Here is a 6,000-nt window from a genome sequence, read left to right as displayed (position 1 = left end):
TGTACAGTGACAAGAAGGATAATATTAATAAATGTTTTGTACATTGACAAGAAGGATAAAGTCGAGGTCCCTGGCACTAATGACTATCCAAAGGACACTATATCTAGCTAATGACTAAGAAAGTTCCTTGACTTTTTAACTGCGAGTAAAATGTTATTCCCATTAAAGAGTTAAGTGTTTTTGGAAAATACTTCATTAATTTAAGACAAAGTTAACAAAATGTGTGTAATGGAATGGAAGGAAATACGTAATAAAACAGAGCTTGAAATTCAACATGTGCTAGAATTGCTTATTTAATAACATTTTTTATTATCAGGAATGAATTTAATCATATCGTATAATAACGATTATAGCTTCAAAATAAATAAAATAATTTTGCATGTGATTATAACAAGCCTTTTCTGATTGAACAACGACATCACATTGCCTAATGGTAACGTTAGTATGACATGGGCAGCGTGTGTCAAACATACAAACACTTTTTATTGCTATGAAAATACTCGACGAGTTTGTTATTTATTGTACTGGCGTTTGATTTTTTTATATCTTAGTTTGCTTAGATTTTTTGATATTTTTTAAGTGTTGTTCTTCAGTTATATAATTTATCACAGGGATCACCATTTCATCTTATAGTAAGTACTTTGCATCGTAGGTCTTGTTCAATATAAAAATTTAGCAGATGACAACCATGTAGTCAAAAAGTTTTTGTATTCAGTCTCTATACAATTGAATTCAAGCAGTATACTTATAACGATGTTATGAGGCTATTTCAGATACATTTATTTAATCATAAGACATTTTATTTTAGCTAATTATATTATATCGAATGACACTAAATAAATATAATTTTTATGAGCATCAGTATTTACTTTGATTCTGTGTTTAATCTGAAAACTTTTGGTTGAACATGAACAAATTTAAGATCAGTAATTCATTATAATGGAATCTCTTATCTTATATACTCCTCAGACCCAGCTACTTAAAGTGGTAAATATATAACGGCTACCAGTCTAAAATTGTTAACAGCTGTGTTACTGCGTCCTCTTTGTGTATATAGTTTACCTTGAAATACTTAGTGTCTTCGTTCAAACTGATGTTTTGCTAATAATATGAGACCCCCATAAAAAAACGTTTCGCAGATCTTCTGTAGTTACTGATATTGTTTTATTGCTGTGCTTCCACATTATTATGCATCACTTTTTCAGCTTTTCTCAAACAGCATTAAAACACCCCTAAGGCTCATTCTAGAGAAATGTTCATTGAACTTATCTTGTCTGCTGTGTTCGTTATTGTCGCTCTAAAAATACTGTTGAAAAAGAACGCAGTTTTTGTATATGTATTTGTAATTTGCTGACTGTGAATTGATTCTGAAGTAATCGAATCGTATCGAAATATAAACAAACTGTATCCATGTTCCTGGTTAATGTCTTTTATCACTTCAGTGTTGTTTTTGTTGTTACAAATACTAACTTAAATATGAAATCCCGTGGAAACTGCATAGTTGAAATTTAAAATGATCTGCGGGAGTCTGAAAGTCTAATGCTATTGGAAATTTTATACTATAGACTGCAAATTGACTAGCTTGTTTGCCAATGTTTTGTGCATTAGCCTTCCATAATTTGGATTTTATGCAATGTTCTACTCATTACACTTTGTTTAGTCCTGTTTGTTCCCCAAAAATATCAAGTAACCACAAATCTTAACATGTAATGAAAATAGTATGATCAGTTATCTTGAAAAGACTAACTTGAATAAAGTGAGACCTCTTTCACAAAGTATTCTACGTAAAATGGTGGACACCAGGGGCGCCCAGATTTATTGGGGTGTGGGGAAAATATATAATTGTCAGCTATTACGTTTTGCGTCTTACGGATGTAAGCCTGAACATGTTTAGAGGTGAAATCCGGGCGTATGTGGTGATCACGTTATTATTAGCATATCTTTCAACCTTTATATCAGACGACATTGACAAAATTACATGGTTCAATAAAACTATTTGAAATGAGCTTCGGAATTGCTAGGTTTACAGATTATTCAGGTTTAATGTTGCTTGTGATGTACTGGACTGGGGTTACTTGACTCAATGTGGTAACTTGTGCTGCATGTACTTTACTTGCTTACACTAACGTTTTACTATCACCGTTATTATTTATGTAGCAAAAAATAAAAACTGCACCTGCTGAGCACACTCTTTTTTATGGTGATGAAAAAGCACGATTAGTTTTTTAAAAAGCGTTTAATTATTATACCAATTAAAACCCATCACAAGAACAATTAATGTGCACTCGTATTTTACCTGTTCATCAGTAGATTAAGAGGAATCACTCACCTTTGGCGTTTTTTTTTTTTGTTTTTTTTTTTGTATAAGGATATATATTGGAGTTGGATGATGCAAACAGAGCGAAAACTGTCTAACTTATTTGTCAAATTCATAGCCATCAATTCTTGTTCCCTTAATCGTTCCCCCGATTAATGTAGTGTCTTGACTCTGGTTTGATTGAACAATGCAGTTTTTATAATCTGTAATTTATTGCTTTATCGTGCTCTGTCAATCTTTTTCAGCACCAAGTAGATCCCATAATTATTTAAACTGCTAGTTGCTTTCTACTCGGTATTATGTCTTGATTATTTTAAACGACACAAATTAAATTTCTTTTGAAGATTCAGTGTACGTTGTTTATTTCTAATTATATCTGTAAATCTAAATATAGTGTAACAACAGTATTTAAAACATGAAGTTGATAAAATAATTTGTATAAGCATGATTTCTCCGTTCTCCGTTATCAATAGGAATACCATAAAACAGTTTTTCGCAAACATTTAACTTTGGTGTCTCCCTTGTGGGACATCAGTCTTTCTGGTGTACCCTTTTTCGTGGTGCCGTAATATTTCTTTTAGTGCGACTTTTAGTGATTTTTTCCAAGTGCCCTCTGAAACATTTTCTCTTACAACCCGTGGTACGAATATCACACTTTGGGAAACACAGTCAAAATATATTGGTTGGTAGTGTTTAAAAACTTTTACTTGAACCAACTTTACATGGAACTATCTCGGTAAACAGCTGAATCTGTATTATGTCAAATAGTAAATGAATATATATATATATATATATATATATATATATATATATATATATATATATATATATATATATATATATATAAATATATATTGTTGTTGTTGTTGTTGGTGTTGTGGAGTTTAACGCCATTTTTCAGCACACGATAGGCTATACATGGCGGCCAGTATTAATGGTGGAGGAAGAACCCGGGAAAACCCCGGAAAGAACCACCGACCCACGAGAAGCTACTGGCAAGCTTTCTCACATACCCACATTGGCTGAATCCTAGACTCGAACCGCCGCAGACAGAGGTGAGATGGCAGTGATCAATAACGAAGAGCGCTTTAGACCACTCGTATATATATATATATATATATATATATATATATATATATATATATATATATATATATATATATATATATATATATATATATATATATATATTTATTTATTTATTTATTTATTTATTTATAAGGCACTAGTTTTATTTCTCCAACAGTTTTTTTTTTGTGATGATCAATTTCTTTGTTTCAACTTTCACGCCAGGAGGAAAAAAAAACTCCCTATTTTTGGAGTCGCTCCACGCCTACTTCCCAATTTCATATCCTCCGATTTCTGCAAAGAACTCCCGATTATTACATTATGTCTTCGATTTTTATTTCTTCTAAACAAGAAAAGTCCTACATGTTCTATTGTATCACCTGTGAATTATTGTTGTGACAAAATAATTACTTTACGAGAAAGAATTCGCTTCTTCACTAAATAGAATGTTAAGTTTAAACAGTATTCATGTAAATTAATAATTGTTTAAAATTCTACAAAAAACAGAACAAAAAAATCGTCCACAATTAATTTCAATCCCAAGAGTGATCACTGCGAATGCTGTAACTCCATATCTATAGCGCCATTCCCACGAAAGAAACTTACACGAGTGAACACCTGGCGTTTTTTTATATACCATATATACCAATGTTAATTACCATGGTTAAATTAAAAGAGGGAATGAAAATAAATACCACGCAGCAAATGGGTCATCACGTTACGAGTTGATAATAAAAGAATAAGGTTGGATATACAAAGAGGGGAAAATAGTTGACACATGTAAGGTACCATGAGGCTGGCTATTTCTGTACCTTTAGTTCAACAAAATTGGGAATCCATCAATTGCTGGTGCTTGCGTAACACACAATAGTGTAGAACATGTTGTGTTTTTTTTTTAATTATGACGGAGGGCCAGTCGTTTTCACAACGTAGTTGCATCGATAAGGATTAACTTTTAATTAGTCCCGTTTGCTTTCTTGCTTGTTTAAGACTAATCTTTAGCTATCTGCAGTTTGACCACAGCTGACCAGAATATGAAACTAGGGCACGACCTGGGGGAAGATATGGCACATCAGAGGGAGAAAACGCGAGTCTTTTTGCGAATTTCACGCATATTGGACCAGGAAGATCGATCAATATTTAGTGAAAACAAGGCTTTAAAAAGGCCACAAAAAAAACCTCCCGATTTTAGGTCCCAATCTCTCTTACTTTTTTATTCTGTCTCCCTACTTGGCTTTTGAAAAGTTCATAGGAATACCTTATACCCCGTTTTACAAAATTACGGTAATCGTGTTAATATTATGGAATAAAAGGCAATTACACATCAATATATTGGTATAGTTGCCGGTCAAAATTCCCTCTTAACACAAGCCAGTTTCAGGGTTTTAATGATTAACTGGCCTGTACTGCTGTCGCAAAATGACAGACAAATTTGCCGACTATCAACATAAGAGACGCCGAAACATCAAGCTTTCCATTGTGTGGAAAGTTATAATGTCTGTTCAGTCAAAACACAAAACTAAAATTGATTGATGTTGATCTACATGAGAATTTTAGCCTTTATTATTACCACGCCACCTGAACATGTAAATTATGCTGGTTATGTGCCTTGTACAATTAAACGTGCATACCTTTTTAAAATATAACCTAAATTTGTAGGATCGCTTATATCATTGAAAATGAGTAACACGCGAGCGCGTGATTCAACGTAAATGAATCAGCTATTAAGGACTAGCTGAAATGCTATCTGGAAGAATGCGATGTGGTCGAAACAATGAATAGAGCAAAATCTGCATCTAATATGATTAGGAATAAATAAGGATTTAAGTGATGATATGCACGCTTTGCAGATTGTAAGTACTGTACATTATAGTTCAGCCTGGTCTCCTGTGTAAACTCAACCGGTCCGCGAATTTTAAAGTCTGTATTTACCTTTATTTAATTTCGTCTTGGAGAAATAAGAAAATATGCACTGGCAACATAATAACAAAAGCAATCATAGTACTTTATAAAAGTTTAATAAATGTCGGATTACCGAAAACTATTTTTTTTACATGCCTAGTGTTTTATGTCCCAAGATTTACAGCCGTTACAGTAGTCGACAAAAAGATCTAAAGACTGTTAAGTTTAGACATTGACCCGCGGATAAGCCGCCCCCCTTCTTCCAGGCTTTTAATTTTTCCTAAATTATTCGGCTTCTACACGAGTATATGCGGTATCTTTATCTACACTTTTATAACGCCAAGATACAACTATCTTTATCTACACCGTCATAAAATCCAGATACAACTATATTTATCGACACCTTTATAACGACAAGATACAACTATATTTATCTACACCTTTATAACACCCAGATACAACTATCTTTACACCTTTATAACGCCCAGATACAACTATATTTATCTACACCTTTATAACGCCAAGATACAACTAACTTTATCTACATCTTTATAACGCCCACATACAACTATATTTATTTACACCTTTATCACGCCAAGATACAATTATCTTTATCTATACTTTTATTACGCCCTGATACAGCTATCTTTAGCTACACCTTTATAACGTCAAGATACAACTATCTTTATATACACCTTTATAACGCGCAGATA

Source organism: Sinohyriopsis cumingii, chromosome 15 (assembly GCF_028554795.1).
Source record: "Sinohyriopsis cumingii isolate HCF-2022 chromosome 15, ASM2855479v2, whole genome shotgun sequence".
Taxonomy (NCBI): Eukaryota; Metazoa; Mollusca; class Bivalvia; order Unionida; family Unionidae; genus Sinohyriopsis; species Sinohyriopsis cumingii.
This window is presented reverse-complemented; position numbering follows the sequence as displayed.